The sequence below is a fragment of the Sycon ciliatum genome, chromosome 2 (genome assembly GCF_964019385.1).
Source record: "Sycon ciliatum chromosome 2, ocSycCili1.1, whole genome shotgun sequence".
NCBI classification, from domain to species: Eukaryota; Metazoa; Porifera; class Calcarea; order Leucosolenida; family Sycettidae; genus Sycon; species Sycon ciliatum.
In genome coordinates, this window is record NC_088644.1 from 33,324,842 (window position 1) to 33,348,837 (window position 23,996).

The 23,996-nt window shown below is 47.7% G+C and overlaps 2 non-coding genes across 2 annotated transcripts; both read right to left on the reverse strand.

Annotated features, from left to right (window-relative positions):
- Positions 1–933: 933 nt before the first annotated feature.
- On the reverse strand, positions 934–1,039 carry LOC135811021 (U6 spliceosomal RNA). Its single transcript, XR_010552495.1, has one exon. It is a non-coding gene; the product is annotated as a U6 spliceosomal RNA (small nuclear RNA).
- A 10,337-nt stretch (positions 1,040–11,376) lies between these two features.
- On the reverse strand, positions 11,377–11,482 carry LOC135811026 (U6 spliceosomal RNA). The gene has a single exon (XR_010552499.1). It is a non-coding gene; the product is annotated as a U6 spliceosomal RNA (small nuclear RNA).
- Positions 11,483–23,996: the final 12,514 nt, after the last annotated feature.

The following is a 23,996-nucleotide window of genomic DNA, read 5'->3' on the forward strand; positions in this document are numbered from 1 at the left end:
GAACTTGCGAAGTAAAATAAAATCAATCAATCAAAAAGCCATATGCAGTGATGTCATCCCTGGGTGTTTGCTACGGGCTTGCGCTGAGCAGTTGCCTTGGTTGGTTGGTTGGTTTATTTTAATTCGCACAATAAACGGGAACTAGGCCCAATGATATAAAGGCGAATGGATAAGACGCATTTAGAAAAGAGAGGACAGGAATTAGAAAATTACGAAAGAAGAAGTAACTGACACAGGCGTCAAGCGGGTATCAGGGGTGACAGGGTGGTCGAGAAGAGCTAGAGGGAGGACTAGTCTGAGCAACAATATGGTAGGCAACTTATGCTAAACCTTTCCTGTCTTGCTAAGGTCCGAACGTCATCCAGCAGCAGGTTCCAGTGTGCAGATCCTGCGACGGACGGCCGAGAAGCGCCAGAGCGAGTGGAGGATGGCTGACTGAGCAGACCACTGGACCTCTGATGACGGGTTCTCCTGCCAGCAGATCTGACGAACAGTACAGACACGTGGCACTAGCTTTCCTGTGAAGGCACCTCCAGGCAAACACTAGTAGTAGCTTGCGCTTGCCGAGTTCACCTATCCAGTGCAAGCCGTGCTGCACCAGTAGGGGATACACGGTTGTCTAGGGTGGATGGCCGTCGATAGTTGATAACATTTGGTGTACATTTGCAGAATGATTCATAGACCCTTTTCTCAGTTTCTCATTACAAAAATCCGTTTGCGGGTTTTACGCCTCCCCACTTTGTAGGCCTACTATACTTGATGTCATAGGCACCTCAAAATTCACATCCTCATCTTGTACTGTCGCAGATATACGAATCTCAAAATTGTTTCATCAAACTTGAACAAAACCGATATAGTGAAGAAAAACATCTTTCAAGTACCATGCCCGGCGCCCGCATGGTGCCAAACATTTCACTGTAGCCTGGACTGGCAAAAAATATGGAACGCTTCACGAATTTGCGTGTCATCCTTGCGCAGGGGCCATGCTAATCTTCTCTGTATCGTTCCAATTTTAGAATATGTAACACCGAAGTGATACAACATTATTATCATCGGGGGTGGCTTATATACTGCCTACGCCTTTGCAAGTGGGTATGATCAGGAAACGCGTTACGGACAATACGAATGGACACTATAATTATTATAACCTAGGAGTTTAGCGAATGCATGATCTGCAAACAAGAAAGATTTCCTTGGCTTGTGGTGACTCGCGTGGTACCCGCCTACTGCGTTGTCATGGCAACTGCCAGTGTAAACCAATCACAGGTCAGAATGTTTTAAAAGTTGCTGTTGACTTAGGGCATGAATGGTGTATATTTGGTAGACAGCATCCACGATTCTTGGTAGCAGCCTACCCAAAAATTTCATATGGCATTCAATTGACCGTAACTTTGGTGTCTCTCCATGGATTTGAGTGAATTTCCACCAAACACTCCTGCCACTAACCTGGCCCTCTGGACATGATTTACAAGTTCTTGCGCCTCACTGGCAGGCTTTTGAGGCCGGAAAAAATTCCGGCATGGTGCGACGGTGTAGGCCTCGACCAAATATGCTAAAAAAAGAGCATATTATGCTCGTCGCATATCAGGGAAAACGTCCATAATATGCCAAAGATTTAGCAAGATATGCAAAAAGATATGCCAAAATATTCCAAAATATGCTCGACATAAGCAGGAAGTGTAGATCATTTCAGTAAAATTACAACCTTGGAATAGTCAATGGCTTCACGGCTATCATGCTTCTGGTGTAAATCAAACCACATGCGGAATTGTATGGATGGAATGTGTCCCCAGCAACAGTAGCGATAGTGTTCATCCATGGGGAAATGTAGCAAACGCCTCAACCATTCCAAATTCATCCATAAAAGGCATTTCTGAACGCATTTTGTTCATAATATGAATGTTTTGTCCTCATTTTCTTCAGAATATTTGAATTATATGCTGGCTTCATTCCAATATTCCCTTTGTCGCTCAATATGCCATAATGAACTGTCTCACAAAATATGCTGAAATATGCGCAAGCATATTTGGTCGAGGCCTACCACGGTGTGTGAGCCACCCAGGAGCCAACAAAATGCATTCACAAGTTTTTTTCACATTTTCCTGCCCATTCTGTCCGTGCGCGGGACCCAAACCTAAAAAAAGATCCAGAAACAGCCATGGGTCACACAGTGGTGGGATAGGGCCCCTCAACGTGGCCCTGGAATCTGTCACTACAGCACAAGTGGGCGTTCTCTCACAGACTCCCACAGACCGAAGTCAATTTTTGAATTTTTGAAGGTTTAGGGCGTGCTACGAGATCGTACCTTTGATACAACATCCAGTGCTGGTATGGGACACAGCGCTGCAAACCAAATCCAGGATACCCTCAAAACTCGGCAAAGACTACCACTCACGTTCCACTACTGCCTAGTACTGACTCCTACCTGACTTCTTGACACGACTCAAACTTGCCAAAGTCACTAAATCAACGTCAACTACAATCATCAAGCCACATATCTGCAACGTCACGAGGGTGCTGGCAAAAGTCCTGCTACACGGCGGTGGGCTTCGCCCGCCGCCGTGCAGCCCAGTACGTGGCTAAAACACGTGATTTTTTTGGACTTTTTTTGGACTTGGAGCAAAATTCTGCACACATTCGCGTGTTTCCAAGAGCGCAGCGTGGAGAGGTGGACGGTTAAGATTTATCGTCACTGTGAATGTAAAAACTCCCTAAACATTTTGGTTATAACATTGATTGTTTTGGTTTCCTAATTTAGTGACGACTTTCAACTGATAAGTGTCACGACATTCCTCGCTACACATATCCTGGCACACACTGAGACATAGACAGCATTAGCAACAACACACAATGTTTTTGCCAGCTAGCTGGCCTCTGCGTACACCACAGACACACCCACACACCACAGAAAGATACAGATCACAGTAGTAGTGTGGTCTTTGTTCACTCACGGTGGAAGATGGAAGAAGAGCTTAGCATTGTGTATACATGAGCAAGAAGAAGGGCATGCCACCTCACACATATACATGTATACATGTACACGTATGTACCAGACCAACATGATGCAAAAAGTGAACCGCTGTGGTGAATGGGGCCGCCGGATAATTAACCAGCCCGAAGCTGGCGGAAAAAACCTCAGGACCCCGGCGGAGGCACAACCCTGAGGAAAAACCGGTTAGAATAACCCCATAAGATAAATGAACAAAACGTAGCCTGCAGGACCTATAAAGAAAGGAGAATAAAGGGGAGGGCGGGTGGGAAACTACAACGAAAAGAGAAAGACCACGATGAAGAGAAAAGTTTGAGAACATGATTCTACCATAAAATCACTTTAATGTTCAGCGATGGAGCTTGCAATCACATTTTGAGCAAAGCCAAGGTGTTCATTGATCTCATTGACCACTTGGTCCATGTTCACACGTTCAGCTGCTTTGTGTCGTATCAAATAAAAAATCAGCTTGTTCGCACAATGGGGCAGGCTAGAAGTAGACAAGCCTATGAATTTGAGAGGCTCAATATATGAACGGCTCTTCATAAGGCCATTCACCAATATGAAATCCTTGTACAATTCGTCACGCGGTACAGCTTCACTCCATAATGAGTGGAAGCTTCGCCGAGTCATTACTTCTAGAATGCACAGTCCAAACCTCCAGGAGTCTGCTGATGGATTTACCATCACCCAATCGTGTCCTGTGTGGGCTAGGTCCAGGCGTGGGAAGAGTTCAGGCGGTCTATATGCAGGCGTATCATCCATATGGCACCTATTGATGAACTCGCCTGCAAATTTAGCAGAGCCTAGGTCGATCAACTTCGCGATCCTCGTGCCGTCGGCTCGCATGCTAACGCAGAAGTTTGAAGGCTTTACGTCAGAATGCATAATACCCAGAGAGTTGAGGAATTGAAGACCTTGAGCAGCATCCCGCAGTAAACCGAGTCGCTCATTATCATGCAGCAGAGTGCTGGGCATCTGCGCTAGTGAGCCTTCTGGAAAATATTCAAGTTCAAAACCATGGTAGCTATTGAACATATACCAATAAGGCTTGCAGGTTGCAATGAACCGATCTAGTTTGTTCTGTCGAATTTCTTCCTCGCATCTCTGTACATACTGGGTAATCCGCAGTTCTTTATACAACAATTTCCTTCTGTACCTCTCTTCAACACCAGGATAAATCTTGCGTAGTTTCAGAACGCTTGTAGTTCCAGCTCTTCCTGTTTCCACCTTGATGACACGTCTTCTTTCTGTAGCATAAATGCAGTAGCCTGGAACCTCCATTTCCTCCACATCATCAGTAGTTGCGATAGTAATAGTTGTGCCGAAGTGGCATATAGACTTCGCTCGTGCCAACTTATCCGCGTCTACAAAGTTCTTGCTAAACTTTGTGAAATATTCCTCGAAGAAGGACTCCTCCACTGTGCGCGGATCTTCCGTTGCCATTACTTCTACTGCTTGTATTCCTGCTGACATTGCCTGGTCGTTATTAACTCCTCAGAAATACTTTCCCTCCAACGGGAGCAGAAGGGAACAGCAGCACGTCACGTTTCAAAACCTATCTTCAAATCACGCTCGGGAGAGTTCGCAAAGGCTGCTGCAGCGTGACGGAATACTCAACAAGCGAAGAGAAAAACTCTGTCTCTCACCACTAACTCAAATGCAAAGCGAAGAGAAAGAGTTTGGTCGCGCCTCGGTATTTATGCTACATCTTTGAAATGCTCCACCCGGCAGCGTGCAGTTGCAGCAACGGTGCACACTTACGGCAACGGTGCGCACTTGCAGCCTCCACACCACGGTCGGCACGGAGGCAGGAGGAGTGGCTGCCCACCTAACTGTGGACGCTAAGGACCTCACCCTAGTCACAACTGAGAATTATTATTTCTGGCCAAGGCCCCTGTACGCGAGGCCATGGCACAGCCAAGACTGGCTCCACAGCAGTCGAACGACACGTGCAGGCGAATATGCAGAGGACATGTGCCACATGGCATGAGGTCGTGGCCTAGGCAGGCCCAGAATGTTATGGCTTGAATGTTCGGTTAACGTAGGAGTTAACCGTTGTTAACAGTCACGTACCATTGCTTCGCTGTTGCCGTGTTGCATAACCCTCCTTAGTGGATTACGTGTGTGCACAATCTTGCTCTCTCTACATACTGCTGTGTATCATAGACTACATGCCCACGCTCTGCGCATGCGCAGATTTCCTGTGCGCACAACAGAGCTTGCTGTCTTTCCAGTTTCTTTGCCTGCAGAGTGCAGTCAGCTTTCAAATTCTGAACTCAAAAATTCTGATTTTTGATTTGAGTTTGCCCCCGTCCCGCTTCAGAGTGTTAGTCCTAGTTCTACCGATTGGCTGCCGTCTTTAGTGTTCGCTTTCCTTGTTCTCTCTCAGCTCAGTCCCGTCACACTACGTGTCTTCAGCGGCCAGAGATTATTTGAGTATTACAATCCTGTTCGTCTTCAACCGCCCAGAACTCCAATACCTCCCCACTCGGATTCTGTTGTCTCCGACGTTGCGCCGTCAGTTTCTTCTGCCGCCGCCTTGAATGTGCCAGGCCCCTGATCCCGGGGCGGCAACTCAAACTTCGGCTGCAGGCAGTAATGCGCGTGCGAGGCCGTTTACTCGCAGTTATTAGTATCCTATTCTCTTACTATGTGCTTCCATAGCTTTTACTATGTTCTTCCATAGCCACTTCTAGGCTAAGCCTTCGCCGTCATTTTATTGGGTCGTCATCCCGTTTGAATGTGCGAAGTGAAATAAAATAAAAAAACCAACCAACCAGGCCAACTCCTGTTCGTCGTCAACCAACCGGGACTCCATTATCTTCCTCCGCGGCCTCTGTTGTCTCCGACGTTGCGCCGTCAGTTTCTTCTGCCGCCGCCTTTGAGTGTGGCCCGTGATGTACTTGCTTCGGCTGTTTCTCAGGTCGTCGGCCAGGTCCTCCAGCCCCTGATGGAGCGAGTAGAGCAGTTGGAATCTGCTGCAGCCGTCGTGCCGCCTGTCAACTCCAGCTCCGTTCATGCAGTGGGCCATCCGCCGGCTGCTCGTCCGTCGCTCTCTGTACTACCTGATAAACTCCGCGGGCGAATTGAACGCGGCGAGTTTATTGATTTCGACGACCTCCTCCCGGACGAGCTGGGTGTGGAGCCCGATGTGGTCCAGCTAGCTGTGGGGGCTAACCGCTCTGTCCAACTTGTACAGAAGCCAACTCAGGCCCAGCGCCGCCATGTCCACGATGTAGCGTCATGGCTCGAGGCGTTTACTGTCTACACGAGAGTAATTGTGGCGGCGGCTCCAGATAGGGCAAATGATTTGCTGGCGTATCAGGCCACTATTCTGGATGCAAATAACTCGTATCATGTGGACGTATGGCTAAGTTCTGACAGGCGTTTCCGGCACGCCATAGCCTCCCAACCACTGTCGTACGACTGGGCTATCATCGACTCTAATTTGTGGCAGTCGTCATTCACCAGCCGTGGTCGCCCGCCATGTTCGCGCTGTTCTCTGGTGCACCCAGTGGCCCAGGCCCGATGTCCCTTTAGACCAGGGCCTCCATCCGACGGCGCTGGGAGTGGAGGTCCGCCGCAGTCCAGCGCGCCAACCCATCTTGGGAAGCTTATCTGCCGCAACTTCAACAGGGACCAGTGCAACAACTCATTCTGCTATCGTGCCCACGTGTGCCTTCAATGCCGCGGGAAGCACCCAGAAGTCAAATGTGGCAGGGGACAGTCCGCCACCTCAGCGTCTGCTCCGTAAACATTCTGTGGATACCCCATCAATGTTAGCCGATTAGCCGGGCTCCTTAACCGTCATTCTGATCACTCCTTCTCTCACTTTGTGTTGCATGGGTTGTGTGACGGTTTCACGATAGGCCATTCTGCTGCTATATCTGGTTGCGTTCTCAAACGCGAACTCGTCTCACTCCTGGGCCCCCTCTCGTTCGCTTCCAGAGCAATTCCGCCCCCCCCCCCCCCCCCGTACATTCTTCCGCCCCCTGTATGACCTCGACAAGGCCACATCTGAGATGTCATCTCACCGAATGCTGCATCTGTCAGCCAAGGGCAACCTGAGCTTGTGGCACCAGACTGTCAACATGGAACGGAAAGTCATTTTTCCTGCTAGAGAAGTGGATGCCCAGCGCTGACCTCCAGTCGCAAACCGACGCAAGTGGCACCATTGGATTTGGAGCCTTCTTCAATGGTCACTGGTTCAGAGGTGACTGGTCCCCGCAGCAACTGGAACTAAGCATTACCTACAAGGAGCTCTTCGCCATTGACGTGGCCTGCGCCACATGAGGGATCGAGTGGCTGCGCGTGGAGTTTCAGTGCGACAACCAAGCTGTCGTGGAGTGCCTGAAGACGGGCACGAGCCGGTCTCCTGCAGTCATGGCACTCATCCGCACCCTGTACTCAATCTGTGTGAAGCACAATTTCCTGATCCGAGCATCGCACCTGCCAAGAATTTCCAATACCATCGCTGATGCGCTGTCCCGGAACAAGATGGATGCTTTCAGGACCATTCCTCCTACAGCTGCGGAGCGGCCTGACACCATGGTCCAGCCGATCACTGAGTAAGTGCAAAGACATTCACTTAGGATGCAGATAGCGTTCTCTGTCGATCCTAATCCACAATATCAGTCTGACTTTATGCCTCTAGAACAACGCTCTTGTGCAATACATACTTACCATCTATATTGGCTGTTATCACCCGCTATCTCCTCTGGCCCTAATGGGAATGTCGGCATGGGCACTCCTCCGCAACTGGCCTGTCGCGCACTACTATTAAACTCGCATGGGTCATAAACCGCTCCTGCTCAACGCAGGCCGACCCACCAACTCGCATGGGTCACAAACCGCTTCTGCTCAGCGCAGGCCGACCCACTTGGTCATATATAGCTCCTGCCCTCGGAAGACCGACCACACGATTCGTTACCGCGCACTCAATTGAGGCCAGCTACTCTGCCCGACATTCCCAGTCTTCCAAACTCACTCTCGTGTCTTTTGGTGTGTCGCGTCCTGCCCACGTGTGTGTCTACTCTATACTCTAGCATGGGGAGTAGGATGTTAATCATATTATTTCATGGACTGCACCTGACGTGTAGACTGTAGTCCTTGCTAGCTGCTGCACGCGCTCGCTTGTTCATGCTTGCTCTGTGACGCCCCGACGGCCTTAGGGCTATGGGCTTGTGACGATGATGATGATGATGATGATGATGATGATGTGCCACATGTATGGTTTTGAGCAGCTCGTCCATGAGCCAACTCGTGGTCGCAACACCTTGGACCTCGTGATGTCAGATTTACCAGGCAGAATCGTCACGCCTGCTGGGCATCTGCGCCAGTGAGCCTTCTGGAAAATATTCAAGTTCAAAACCATGGTAGCTATTGAACATATACCAATAAGGCTTTCAGGTTGCAATGAACCGATCTCGTTTGTTCTGTCGAATTTCTTCCTCGCATCTCTGTACATACTGGGTTATTAACAGTTCTTTGTACAAGAACTTCCTTTTGTACCTCTCTTCAATACCAGGATAAATCTTGCGTAGTTTCAGCACGCTTGTAGTTCCAGCTCTTCCTGTTTCCACCTTGATGACACGTCTTCTTTCTGTAGCATAAATGCAGTAGCCTGGAACCTCCATTTCCTCCACATCATCAGTAGTTGCGATAGTAATAGTTGTGCCGAAGTGGCATATAGACTTCGCTCGTGCCAACTTATCCGGGTCTACAAAGTTCTTGCTCAACTTTGTGAAATACTCCTCGAAGAAGGACTTCTCCACTGCGCGGATCTTCCGCTGCCAGCTGCTGCAGCGTGATGGAATACTGAACAAGCCAAGAGAAAAATTCTCTCTCACACCACTAACTCAAATGCAAAGCGAAGTGAAAGAGTTTTGTCGCGCCTTGGTATTTATGCTACATCTTTGCGTGGCTTTGCCGAGCTTAACCCTTTGTGGGTCTTACTCAATGTATGTGAGGGGTGGTCACGCAAACACGCGTACAAACAACGAGCCATAACTCAAGTTCCGTGAGTTGTAGGTATGGGTAAACTATATATTTTCAAAATCTGTATGCCTGGACGCGTCCAGAAAACACAAATATGACTATGTCCAGGCAAGGGTATGACCCGTGGTAGCCCTTCAAGTTGAGAGAAAATACAATTGTGAACAAAAAAGCACAAAAATCACAGCACGAAGTGCATACCAAGTTCGTGATGGAGCTGAAGTCCTATGATAAACAATCAGGTAAGCGCTACGTCTTGGTGAAGAATATATGCTCCTAATTCCGTCCTTGAGCTCCAATACCTCGCCATCGGCGATGCACCAGCAGCAACAGTTCCACAATATCACAATTTTGGTTCGTTCACCTCAGCGCCGCTCGCGTCAGATTCACTCTCGCTCAGATGAGTACTCAGGCGCGATGTCACGCGTGCCGTGATTCTCACGGCCAGGCGAATCAGCTGATCGCACCTGACAAGTCCTTGTAAGAGTTGCTGTTGCTGTGCTTCCTCGCTGGTAGGTAAATTTGATTTCTTCATTCGGGGACGATTTATTTGAGCTAGGAGGACTCAACGGAGCTATCTTTCTCACGACATTACACTGGAAATCCTCCAGGGACATCCAGCCTAGACTGGTGCCGTCAGTGTCCTCAGAAAGCTTTTCTGACACGGCTTCAAGAGATGCACTCCCATTCTCGAAATGCGCGCATGGCGGATGGTCGTCTTTTCCAATTTCACCAGACTTCAGTCGATCGATACTGCAAAAATTTGTATGGTAAGTATGGTTGTTTTTTACACCGCTGGAAAGCCTGGGACCTCAGCTACGAGTGGAGCACCATTTTAGTTGTCTCCTAGCAACAAAACTCACAGAAAATGCGATTTTACTGTAAGGGTCACATACGACCCTTACGCTTATGTGAGACCCATAAAGGGTTAATTCAGCTACACCAGGTCATGACATGGTTTTCTCGAATGGTACTAAGTCTTGACAAAGCAGTTGAAGTACAATTCGAATCAGCGCAACAGCTAATTGCTCTGGACGATGACGAGACCAGTAAGAATTAGATACTTGACTATACCAACCAAAAGAATGGAAAAGCTGACAGGATTTTCTTTTCTACTTGTCCCGAGCCGTACCTTCAAAGACAGCTAGCGTGATGTGTTTCTTGCCGGCCCTATGGCTCCCTTCAGTCAAGGCTAAGGACCACTAGGGAGGTTAAGTCGCACGTAATTCGTGTGTACCTGACGTATGTGTACCACCGCTGAACCAAAGTCCAACCGAGCTTTGTTGATTGGCAATAGCTGACGTTACGTGCGACATCACAGAAGTCTCCAACGCCTACCACAGCATTGTAAGTGACCCGTCAGCCACAGCTTCACATTCGTGTTGGTGCACAGGCGCAAGACTCTATGCTGACCTTGCAGTCAACCACCTAAGATGACGTCAAGCTCCTTGGAGGCTCCTAGAACTGATAAATAATTCCTGCGAAGCTATATGCAGTGATGTCATCCCTAGTTGTTTGCTACGTGCTTCCGCTGAGCAGTTGCCTTGGTTGGTTGGTTGGTGTATTTTAATTCGCACAATAAACGGGAACTAGGCCCAATGATATAAAGGCGAATGGATAAGACGCATTTAGAAAAGAGAGGACTGGAATTAGAAAATTACGAAAGAAGAAGTATCTGACACAGGAGTCAAGCGGGTATGAGGGGTGACAGGGTGGTCGAGGAGAGCTAGGGGGAGGGCTAGTCTCAGCAACAATATGGTAGGCAACTTTTGCTAAACTTTTCCTGTCTTGCTATTGTCCGAACGTCATCCGGCAGCAGGTTCCAGTGTGCAGATCCTGCGACGGACGGCCGAGAAGCGCCAGAGCGAGTGGAGGATGGCTGACTGAGCAGACAACTGGACCTCTGATGGCGGGTTCTCCTGCCAACAGATCGGACGAACAGTACAGACAACGTGGCACTAGCTTTCCCGTGAAGGCACCTCCAGGCAAACACTAGTAGTAGCTTGCGCTTGCCGAGTTCGCCTATCCGGTGCAAGCCGTGCTGCACCAGTAGGGGATGCACGGTTGTCTAGGGTGGATGGCAGTCGATAGTTGATAATATTTGGTGTACATTTGCAGAATGATTCATACTCATAGACCCTTTTCTCAGTTTCTCATTTAAAAAATCCGTTTGCGGGTTTTACGCCTCCCCACTTTGTTGGCCTACTATACTTGATGTCATAGGCACCTCAAAATTCACTTCCTCATCTTGTACTGTCGCAGATATACGAATCTCAAAATTGTTTCATCAAACTTCAACAAAATCTATAATAGTGAAGAAAAAACGTCTTTCAAGTACCATGCCCGGCGCCCGCATGGTGCCAAACACTTCACTGTAGCCTAGACTGGCAAAAAATATGGAACGCTTCACGAATTTGCGTGTCATCCTTGCGCAGGGGCCATGCTAATCTTCTCTGTATCGTTCCAATTTTAGTATACGTAACACCGAAGTGATACAACATTATTATCATCGGGGGTGGCTTATATACTGCCTACGCCTTTGCAAGTGGGTATGATCAGGAAACGCGTTACGGACAATACGAATGGACACTATAATTATAACCTAGGAATTTACCGAATGCATGATCTGCAAACAAGAAAGATTTCCTTGGCTTGTGGTGTCTCGCGTGATGCCCGCCTACTGCGTCGTCATGGCAACTGCCAGTGTAAACCAATCACAGGTCAGAATGTTTTAAAAGTTGCTGTTGACTTAGGGCATGAATGGTGTATATTTTGTAGACAGCATCCACGATTCTTGGTAGCAGCCTACCCAAAAATTTCATACGGCATTCAATTGTTGGTTGGTTGGTTGGTATATTCTATTTTACTTCGCCAGAATGAACAGGCATTGCTGCCTTCTTGCCTGGACAAGTGGATTGTCCAAGCTCTCACAAAAAGACGAAGAAAGGAAAGAAATATTACATGAGAGTGTGAAGCATGCAATCTTATAAAATAAAATAAAAAAATAAAAAAATAAAATTTCCATGAGAGTGTGACGCATGCATGATGAGAGAGGAGAGATAGATATAGATAGAGAGAGAGAGAGAGAGAGAGAGAGAGAGAGAGAGAGAGAGAGAGAGAGAGAGAGAGAGAGAGAGAGACTGCTTTATTGCCTGGACAAGTGAACTGTCCAAGCTCTTACAAAATGATCAACAGCAGCGGCGACAACAACAGCGACAGCGACAACAACAACAGACCAACAACAACAGCAACGGCAACACCACAGCAGCAGCAGCAACAACAACAAGAGAGAGAGAGAGAGAGAGAGAGAGAGAGAGAGAGAGAGAGAGAGAGAGAGAGAGAGAAATAGAGAGAGGGAGAGAGAGAGAGAGAGAGAGAGAGAGAGAGAGAGAGAGAGAGAGAGAGAGAGAGAGAGAGAGAGAGAGAGAGAGAGAGAGAGAGAGAGAGAGAGAGAGAGAGAGAGAGAGAGAGAGAGAGAGAGAGGAGAGGAGAGAGACGCTTTACTACCTGGACAGGGAATTGTACAAGCTGTCACAAAATGACCAACAACAACAACAACAACAACAACAACAACAACAACAACAACAACAACAACAACAACAACAACAACAACAACAACAACAACAACAACAACAACAACAACAACAACAACAACAACAATAACAACAACAGAGAGAGATAGATAGATAGATAGATAGATAGATAGAGGGAGAGAGAGAGAGAGAGAGAGAGAGAGAGAGAGAGAGAGAGAGAGTGTGTGTCAGAGACAGAGAGAGGGGGGGGGAGGAGGAGAGATATGCGGATTGTTAAAATGGATTTCGACATGAAGTTAGGTACAGAGAATGTTAATATGGGTAAAGGCTGGGCAAGTCGAGAGCCGTGGCTAGAGCTTTAAATGTCTGCCAATCACCTTCCATATGGACTGCAACTGGGAGAGCATTCCACAGAATGCTGCTAACAAACTGAATTGAACGACGTCCAGCAGGACCAGGGAGGAACGGAACTCTCAGCAGGCTTGACACTTGACTCCGTGTCGTCCTCAGCTGAGGTGTGGCAGGGTCGTTGATCGGCACGAACAGATTCTTTAACAGGGGACTTGTCTTGTCATTTAAACATTTGAAAACGAAGATGGCAAGCTTCTGGAAGAGAAGCTGTGGCAAGCTTGGCTCACCCAGTAGCTCGAGAAGGGGGGCAGTCGGGACCAGAGTCCTTTGCTGCAGGGTCGCTCTGACACCGGATTTTGACAGGCGGTGGAGTTTATCCAGGAGCTGCTTGGAAAGACTGGAGAAGAAACAGTTGGATCCATAGGACAGATGAGCCCGTATCATGCTGACATACCAGACTTGGCGTGCTCTTAGGCTCAGGGACCTGCCGTGTCGCCATAGCTGTCCAATTACTGGCCGGATCTTGCGTGTTACATGGCTGATATGTGGCTGCCAGGAGAGGTCATTGTCGATTACAACACCCAGGTATTTCGCAGATGTTGTTGATTCCAGGGATTGTCCTCGACAACGTACGTGTTCTTGAACATCAGCACCGCCTCTTGGCTTTACAAACAGAACTTGGGTTTTCTGGGCATTCAGAAGTAGGCCGATGTCATCTAGCCACTTGGCGAGGTTGGTCACTGCAGACGACAGAGACTCGCAGACTTGCTTGGGACACGCGTTGGAGCAATCGAGAGCGATGTCATCAGCGAATTCCTGATCTGCCACATCCGGAGGCATCGTTGACTTGACGTCAGCAGTGTAAATTACAAACAGGAGTGGGCCTAAGACACTGCCCTGCGGAACACCGCGAGAGCAAGGAACAGTCCCTGACAACTGATCCTGCAATTTGATCTGCTGTGTCCGGCCAGACAGGTAACTGCAGAACCAGTTGAGTGCAGTTCCCGAGATGCCTAGCTTAAACAGTTCGGTAACGAGTCGCTCATGCCTGACGCGGTCAAAGGCCTTTGACATGTCGACAAACACGATGCCGGTATACTTGCGCTCTGCCCGTGCCATTTGCCATCGATCAACAGCATACGTTAAGGCATCTTCTGTGGAGTGAAGCTTTCGGTAGGCGAACTGACCGTAACTTTGGTGTCTCTCCATGAATTTGAGTGAATTTTTCACCACACACTCCTGCCACTATGCTGGCCCTCTGGACATGACTTACAAGTTCTTGCGCCTCACTGACAGGCTTTTGAGGCCGGAAAAAATTCCGGCATAGTGCGACGGTGTAGGCCTCGACCAAATATGCTAAAAAAAAGAGCATATTATGCTCGTCGCATATCAGGGAAAACGTCCATAATATGCCAAAGATTTAGCAAGATATGCAAAAAGATATGCCAAAATATTCCAAAATATGCTCGACATAAGCAGGAAGTGTAGATCATTTCAGTAAAATTACAACCTTGGAATAGTCAATGGCTTCACGGCTATCATGCTTATGGTGCAAATCAAAACACATGCGGAATTGTATGGATGGGGTGTGTCCCCAGCAACAGTAGCGATAGTGTTCATCCATGGGGAAATGTAGCAAACGCCTCAACCATTCCTAACTCATCCATAAAAGGCATTTCTGAACGCATTTTGTTCATAATATGAATGTTTTGTCCTCATTTTCTTCAGAATATTTGAATTATATGCTGGCTTCATTCCAATATTCCCTTTGTCGCTCAATATGCCATATATGAACTGTCTCAAAAAATATATGTAGGACTCAGTATAGAGTCCATGCACTATATGATGTCCAGCACCCTATATAGAGTCCATTGGTCCAAAATCCACTATACAGAGTCCAGGAGTCCACTCAGTTTTGATCAGCTTCAACCTGCCGCGCAATCCCCTATAAGGAGTACACTTTTTCTACCAGTCCCCTATTCACAGTCCAGGAGTCCAGTTTATCCAGTCACGCCGTCCTGTGTGTTGTGCCCGAAAAAGAACAAACACCTTTTCAGTTTTGCTTGCCTCGTGGCAGCGCATTTCTTTCTTCGCTTCAGCCATGGCTGCCGGTTCTGCTGTGAAGTTGCTGACAGTAATCTGTCACGAGGTAACCAAGGAGGATAAGGAGACGTTCAAAATCAAATCTGGAAAGCGTCTTGTGGTTCTCTGAAGACGTCTCATCAGTGTGCGGGGTGAAAGCAGAAATTGCAGAACGAGAAAAGTTCAGCACAGTTCAAATCTGACGAGTCAGGTACACTGACACTCTCTTTCGTTCGACGCCACAAGGATCCCCTGTTTGGCTGGCCATTGCTGCCAGTAAGACGTTTGAACGGTTTCATCAGAGCGAGGGATGAAAGCAGAAACCGGAGAAAGAGAAAAGTTCAGCACAGTTCCAATCTGACGAGTCAGATAGTACACTGACACTCTCTTTCGTTCGACGCCACAAGGATACCCCTGTTTGACTGGACAAGAGCTGCCTGTCCCACCGTGTCAAAAGGCTGTCCAACTACATGGCAGGACGATGACTGAGGTAAGGATGCTTTTACTCGTTTCGATTGGTCTGCTGTTCTGTCGTTATGCTTGAATTTTTTTCCATTTTCAAGGAGCGTATCGCGTTTGTTTGATGTTGCTTGAATGAATGCCCTAAAAGTAATCAACCTCTTCGTAATAGTCCTCAAGGACTGCAAGGACTTTGCATCAATCGTATACGATCGTCTAGCTATCATCAATTATTATAATTATTTCATGAGAAATGTATTTTTATCCCTGTGATAATTATGTGAAACTCCACGACACTCTTCCTCTAGTATGATGTCAAAATACAATGGGATCCACAAACGCAGTGCCAGTGTACTAGTAGTAGTAGGAGGATTGCTTGTATGCCAATGACAAGAAAAAGCTTCTCAAGCTAATACTCGTATTCCCTGAAGTAACCGTTTTGATGTCACGAACATGACATTGTGTCAGTGAAACTGCCTCGTGACAACAAATCATTGTATTTCCATCTTGGGGAAGACTGACTGACGGCAACGCTGTACAGATTGTTCAAATCATCTCATTTCAATTTAGTTGCAGTGAAGTGAAACACTGTGTACACTACATGTATGGTGATGTGTCTGTGCGTCTTGAGTGTGCACAAACCATCTTATTCCTCGTATTACTAATAGATTATTGTCCCCACCGTCACCTGTTCACAGGTCTTTGAGTGGATTGATTTTCATTGAGCATCACATTCGTTGAGAACTTGGTAGTTGTGTGCTCCCATGCATCATTACGGTAATAAGCGTATCCTTGTGCTATCTATTTGTTGCAGGTGTGCTGATCTTCAGAAGCTTGCGGAACTGAGTGCTGCTGAACATTTGCATGGCCATGAGCAATGGTGAAGCTTGCTATCGCACTCTCAGCATGTGCTAGTATTATGCTGACTACTGCACTATGTTACTCTCTTACACTACTACATGTATGTAAACGTGCGTGTACCCGTCCCTGTATGCATTAGTTTCGTATAATTATTTGTTATCCCTCTTGACTTTACTTGTAAATGGGTGGACGTTTGCATGGCTGTTGGAGTTGCGTGTGCATTGTGTCTCTACTCTTTTCTTAGTGTTTTCTTGGCGTTGTATAAGTTTGTGTGTGTGTGTGTGTGCGCGCGCGTGCGCGCGCAATAATTTGAAAACAAATAATTAATCCTGGGCTCTCCATTATTCTCTTTCGATTCTTGTTTTTTTCTAGGTATTTTCTTGGCGTTGTGTGGGTGTGTGCATGTGTGTGTGTGCGTGCACAATTATTTGGCAACACTACATGATTGAGATATTGTAATTTGCAGCGTCTGCGAAGAGACCACTTGATTTGAGGCTGGTGTTTGTAGGCTTTTTCATGTAATGAAGTGGCTGCAGTGGCGCCTCAATACATATTTTTTACCTTGAGAAGTGAATGATGTAAAGGATTAAAGGGAGAGGCCGTTTTCTGGTTAATATTCACTGCTTACAGCAGATCCTATGTCTAATTTCGAACTCGATAGGGGATGCCTAATTGGCTGGACTTTATACAGGGAGTGTTGTCCACATAAGACTCTTTAATCTTTATAGTTGATTTCAAAGTTTGGACTCCGTACAGTTGATTTTGGACCAATGGACTCTATATAGGGGTGAAGCCAATTGGCTGGACTCTATACAGGGAGTGATGTCCATCTAAACTTTGAGCTCACAGTTGATTCCAAGTTTGGACTCTGTACAGTGGATTTTGGACCAATGGACTCTATATAGGGGTTGGACATCATATAGGGGCTGGACGCTCTACTGAGTCCAACATATATATATGCTGAACTATGCGCAAGCATATTTGGTCGAGGCCTACCACGGTGTGCGAGCCACCCAGGAGCCAACAAAATGCATTCACAAGTTTTTTTCACATTTTCTTGCCCATTCTGTCCGTGCGCGGGACCCAAACCTAAAAAAAGGTCCAGAAGCAGCCATGGGTGGTGGGATAGGGCCCCTCAACGTGGCCCTGGAATCTGTCACTACAGCACAAGGGGGCGTTGTCTCACAGACTCCCACAGACCGAAGTCAATTTTTGAATTTTTGAAGGTTTAGGGCGTGCTACGAGATCGTACCTTTGATACAACATCCAGTGCTGGTATGGGACCTCCACAGCAAGCCATTTCCACAGCGCTGCAAACCAAATCCAGGATACCCTCAAAACTCGGCAAAGACTACCACTCACGTTCCACTACTGCCTAGTACTGACTCCTACCTGACTTCTTGACACGACTCAAACTTGCCAAAGTCACTAAATCAACGTCAACTACAATCATCAAGCCACATATCTGCAACGTCACGAGGGTGCTGGCAAAAGTCCTGCTACACGGCGGTGGGCTTCGCCCGCCGCCGTGCAGCCCAGTACGTGGCTAAAACACGTGATTTTTTTGGACTTTTTTTGGACTTGGAGCAAAATTCTGCACACATTCGCGTGTTTCCAAGAGCGCAGCGTGGAGAGGTGGACGGTTAAGATTTATCGTCACTGTGAATGTAAAAACTCCCTAAACATTTTGGCTGAAACATTGATTGTTTTGGTTTCCTAATTTAGTGACGACTTTCAACTGATAAGTGTCACGACATTCCTCGCTACACATATCCTGGCACACACTGAGACATAGACAGCATTAGCAACAACACACAATGTTTTTGCCAGCTAGCTGGCCTCTGCGTACACCACAGACACACCCACACACCACAGAAAGATACAGATCACAGTAGTAGTGTGGTCTTTGTTCACTCACGGTGGAAGATGGAAGAAGAGCTTAGCATTGTGTATACATGAGCAAGAAGAAGGGCATGCCACCTCACACATATACATGTATACATGTACACGTATGTACCAGACCAACATGATGCAAAAAGTGAACCGCTGTGGTGAATGGGGCCGCCGGATAATTAACCAGCCCGAAGCTGGCGGAAAAAACCTCAGGACCCCGGCGGAGGCACAACCCTGAGGAAAAACCGGTTAGAATAACCCCATAAGATAAATGAACAAAACGTAGCCTGCAGGACCTATAAAGAAAGGAGAATAAAGGGGAGGGCGGGTGGGAAACTACAACGAAAAGAGAAAGACCACGATGAAGAGAAAAGTTTGAGAACATGATTCTACCATAAAATCACTTTAATGTTCAGCGATGGAGCTTGCAATCACATTTTGAGCAAAGCCAAGGTGTTCATTGATCTCATTGACCACTTGGTCCATGTTCACACGTTCAGCTGCTTTGTGTCGTATCAAATAAAAAATCAGCTTGTTCGCACAATGGGGCAGGCTAGAAGTAGACAAGCCTATGAATTTGAGAGGCTCAATATATGAACGGCTCTTCATAAGGCCATTCACCAATATGAAATCCTTGTACAATTCGTCACGCGGTACAGCTTCACTCCATAATGAGTGGAAGCTTCGCCGAGTCATTACTTCTAGAATGCACAGTCCAAACCTCCAGGAGTCTGCTGATGGATTTACCATCACCCAATCGTGTCCTGTGTGGGCTAGGTCCAGGCGTGGGAAGAGTTCAGGCGGTCTATATGCAGGCGTATCATCCATATGGCACCTATTGATGAACTCGCCTGCAAATTTAGCAGAGCCTAGGTCGATCAACTTCGCGATCCTCGTGCCGTCGGCTCGCATGCTAACGCAGAAGTTTGAAGGCTTTACGTCAGAATGCATAATACCCAGAGAGTTGAGGAATTGAAGACCTTGAGCAGCATCCCGCAGTAAACCGAGTCGCTCATTATCATGCAGCAGAGTGCTGGGCATCTGCGCTAGTGAGCCTTCTGGAAAATATTCAAGTTCAAAACCATGGTAGCTATTGAACATATACCAATAAGGCTTGCAGGTTGCAATGAACCGATCTAGTTTGTTCTGTCGAATTTCTTCCTCGCATCTCTGTACATACTGGGTAATCCGCAGTTCTTTATACAACAATTTCCTTCTGTACCTCTCTCCAACACCAGGATAAATCTTGCGTAGTTTCAGAACGCTTGTAGTTCCAGCTCTTCCTGTTTCCACCTTGATGACACGTCTTCTTTCTGTAGCATAAATGCAGTAGCCTGGAACCTCCATTTCCTCCACATCATCAGTAGTTGCGATAGTAATAGTTGTGCCGAAGTGGCATATAGACTTCGCTCGTGCCAACTTATCCGCGTCTACAAAGTTCTTGCTAAACTTTGTGAAATATTCCTCGAAGAAGGACTCCTCCACTGTGCGCGGATCTTCCGTTGCCATTACTTCTACTGCTTGTATTCCTGCTGACATTGCCTGGTCGTTATTAACTCCTCAGAAATACTTTCCCTCCAACGGGAGCAGAAGGGAACAGCAGCACGTCACGTTTCAAAACCTATCTTCAAATCACGCTCGGGAGAGTTCGCAAAGGCTGCTGCAGCGTGACGGAATACTCAACAAGCGAAGAGAAAAACTCTGTCTCTCACCACTAACTCAAATGCAAAGCGAAGAGAAAGAGTTTGGTCGCGCCTCGGTATTTATGCTACATCTTTGAAATGCTCCACCCGGCAGCGTGCAGTTGCAGCAACGGTGCACACTTACGGCAACGGTGCGCACTTGCAGCCTCCACACCACGGTCGGCACGGAGGCAGGAGGAGTGGCTGCCCACCTAACTGTGGACGCTAAGGACCTCACCCTAGTCACAACTGAGAATTATTATTTCTGGCCAAGGCCCCTGTACGCGAGGCCATGGCACAGCCAAGACTGGCTCCACAGCAGTCGAACGACACGTGCAGGCGAATATGCAGAGGACATGTGCCACATGGCATGAGGTCGTGGCCTAGGCAGGCCCAGAATGTTATGGCTTGAATGTTCGGTTAACGTACAAGTAGGAGTTAACCGTTGTTAACAGTCACGTACCATTGCTTCGCTGTTGCCGTGTTGCATAACCCTCCTTAGTGGATTACGTGTGTGCACAATCTTGCTCTCTCTACATACTGCTGTGTATCATAGACTACATGCCCACGCTCTGCGCATGCGCAGATTTCCTGTGCGCACAACAGAGCTTGCTGTCTTTTAGTCCGTGAGCCAAATCTCAGAATCGGCTGTTTTAGCATCGACCGTTGCACCCAGAGAGGGACAAATCGTCCTTCAGCACACCGCTTCAGGATGGTATCCTGAAGCGATTTCCACTTGTTGGACAATTCGAAACTGATCCAGGGAGGTCACAGAAGACGCCAAACATCCAACTTTGCTCACTGACAGCAGCGGCCATTTTCGCCTTCTTCACTTGATTTTTTTGCGCTTGTTCACGGATTCTCATTTTTTGAAGCCATATGAGCAGATTCCACGATCGTACGAGTGCACATAACGCGGAAACCAGTGCACAAAACTAGATTTGAATTTTTTTACCGCTGAGAATTATCAATCCGGATCGATCATGCATGCAAACTGCAGCAAAGTAATTAGTTACACAATGCATTCGTTCAATGCATTCGTTCAGAACTAAACTGACTTCAAAGAATGTCCTAAATACCTCTCGAGATATTTGTTCACCACTTCCTAGGCGTAGAAGACTGTAGTGAGTAACCTTCTGGAGCAAATGGCGGACTCTGCCCCGAGCATGAACTTCTTTTCATCCTGTTCAAGGTCAAATATTACTCAGTTTACGTTGAAGAATAACAATTACATTCGTGAATGGCTGAACTGAGAATACCCTAATGATTTCTCTTGGATTTCGTATCCCAAGTTCCTCTACTTGGCTGGATAAATCGCCTCTTGACTTCATCATACTGGAATTGGACTTGTAGATAATAGCGAGCAATGAATTGGTGAGTGAAGTATATTTATAATAACCACTCCATTACTGAATACATGTACGTAGAATACTCCAGTATAGAATGATATGAACACTGAAGCTAATGTGACATTACGGTAGTACAATAGGAAGTACGTCACTACTGTTGTAAATGCACGCGCTGATCCTATCCAACCTGACAGCCAATGCAAGAGGTTGGAATTGGCTATTGATTGCCTAACACACTCATACAGTACCAAAAACTATCTGTCATTGCTCATTTTCCACTCAACATAACACAGTTGGAAATTACCAGCTAGGTGCACATCTTGGCACATAATGTGTGCTATCGCAGTCCACCGCAGTACACAGTAATACACAGATAACTACCGATATAAGATGATGCCACATACATACATACACGCATACGCGCGCACCCACACCCACACGCGTGCGCATGCGCGCGCACACACACACACACACATGAAGCAGCTGCCGAATCCGACTATGCAGTCTCCCAGACACGCACGCACGGGCACACACACGAACCAGCTGCCGAATCCAACTATACAGTCTCTCAGGCATGCGTGCACGTCCACACACGCGCGCGTGCGCACATACACATGAACCAGCTGCCGAATCCGATTATGCAGTCTCCCAGGCACGCGTGCACGCGCACACACACACACACACATGGACCAGCTGCCGAATCCGACTATGCGGTCTCCCGGGCACGCAACCCCAATGGCAATGGGAGAAGAACAGACTCCAGGAGGACGCCGGATCAGGAGGAGGACCCACCTCAGTGAGTGCAAAATGACCGATGCCCGTTGTCTGTTGTGGTCCTGCTGCCGTCAGTTGTAAATTGATCTCTCTTCACAAGACGGACAGCGACCGAACGAAGGAAAAGCAGATGTCCCTGGTGCCTGCCTGATCACCGAGGCAGAGTCCAGTAGCGGATGGGAGTGAAGGCAATCTAGGGATGCACGTGTGGTCGGCCAAAGCTCCTCTGCTGCGAAACCAGCAACAACAGCATGTCCCGTGGCCGGAACACACTTCCTGTCTTGTCCTGAACATTGCCGTTTCCGGTTACATGTCCCCTCGTGTGAGGGGCCGACAGACATGGAGAGTTTGGCTGAGGCGCTGCTTGCATCAACGTCCTAGCGAGATCTAGACTTTTCTTGAATCCATTTGTTGCAGTTGTGCAGCTGGAACCCTCAGGTTGACTTGCAACATGATCGCTTTGGCTGCAGTGAGCTAAAACCCACCACTGACCTGAAACACGGATCACACTGACCACAGTGATTGTGGCAACACCGTGCCCCGACACCCACCATCCGGCCCGCAGTTGTAGCCTGGGGTGGTGTCACCAACAAAGGAAAGCGCCTAGCACGCACACACATGCACCCGTGCGCGCGCACACACACACATGCACGCGCGCGCACACACACACATGCACGCGCGCGCACACACACACATGTACGCACGATCACACACACATGCACGCGCGCGCACGCACACACAAACACGCGCGCGCGCACACACAGAAACGTGCACGCACACACGCATGCACACACTGGCACACATACACAGACAATGGTATAGTATGTTCCTCGTCAAGCAGCCAGGTGCTCTGGCTTGGACCTCCAGCAGCGCTGGTTTCGCCCTCGCTACTTGTCGTCTTGCCCTCTCCAGTGCTGCCTGCAACAAAACATTCCCTTCTGTAAACTCTGGGTGGACCAGTTCTCGGTGTTGTGTTGACACCGTGCTCTGCTTTCATGGCATTCGTTGTTCGTATCAGCCACTAAGCTCCTGGTAGGTAGCCCCTTGTTGGCCTTAGGATGTGGCTCTGGGTTCACTACTACATGCACATCACTGTCAGTAAGTATAGATAAAGCAAAATCAGAGGCACTGGTCTTCTCCAGTGTTGCAAATGCTCAGGATCACATGCGTGCAATTGGTGTAGCACTTTCCATGATACCAGCCACACTATTTGCTCTTCCCTGAGCCCTTGTGCTGGCAGAGAAAATCCCAGACATGGTCGTCCTTCTCTCGAGCAGCGCTGACGATGCGACGCCAACTTGTAGTCTCGATATTACTCGCTGCAGGCTTCTCGTTTCTACTAAATTGGGTGCTGTCACACAGACACAAATTCCAGCAATATTACTCCGCTGGGCTGTCATTTGCCACTTCGTTGCCGTCAGCTGCCCCATCTGGCACCTCGCTGCCACTAGAAACGTCTTCCTCCTCTTCCATTGTTGTCAAACAACATCAATGTACACGAAAGGAATAAACTTCAATAAAGTGATCACAAAATCCCAAATCCATATTGTCGTCAACGTCGTTATCTTCTAAAAAATAAATTATTTTTCCTCACTCCACCCGAAATCGTACTTTTGTGCTTACTCGTCCGATGCACACCTCACCACTCGCGTAAAAATATTTGTTCTCACGGTGGAATTTGGTCGAGAAAAGAAGCCCTCCCGAAGGTCTCTGGATCGGTTCTGGAACGTCCAACAAGCGAAAACGTATCCTTTGTGATGTCCTTGACCAACACTGTAAGCGGCGACTTGTCCCTCCGAGAGTGCAACGGCACTTGTGATTTTGAGTTTTGGCTCACGGACTATTTCCAGTTTCTTTGCCTGCAGAGTGCAGTCAGCTTTCAAATTCTGAACTCAAAAATTCTGATTTTTGATTTGAGTTTGCCCCCGTCCCGCTTCAGAGTGTTAGTCCTAGTTCTACCGATTGGCTGCCGTCTTTAGTGTTCGCTTTCCTTGTTCTCTCTCAGCTCAGTCCCGTCACACTACGT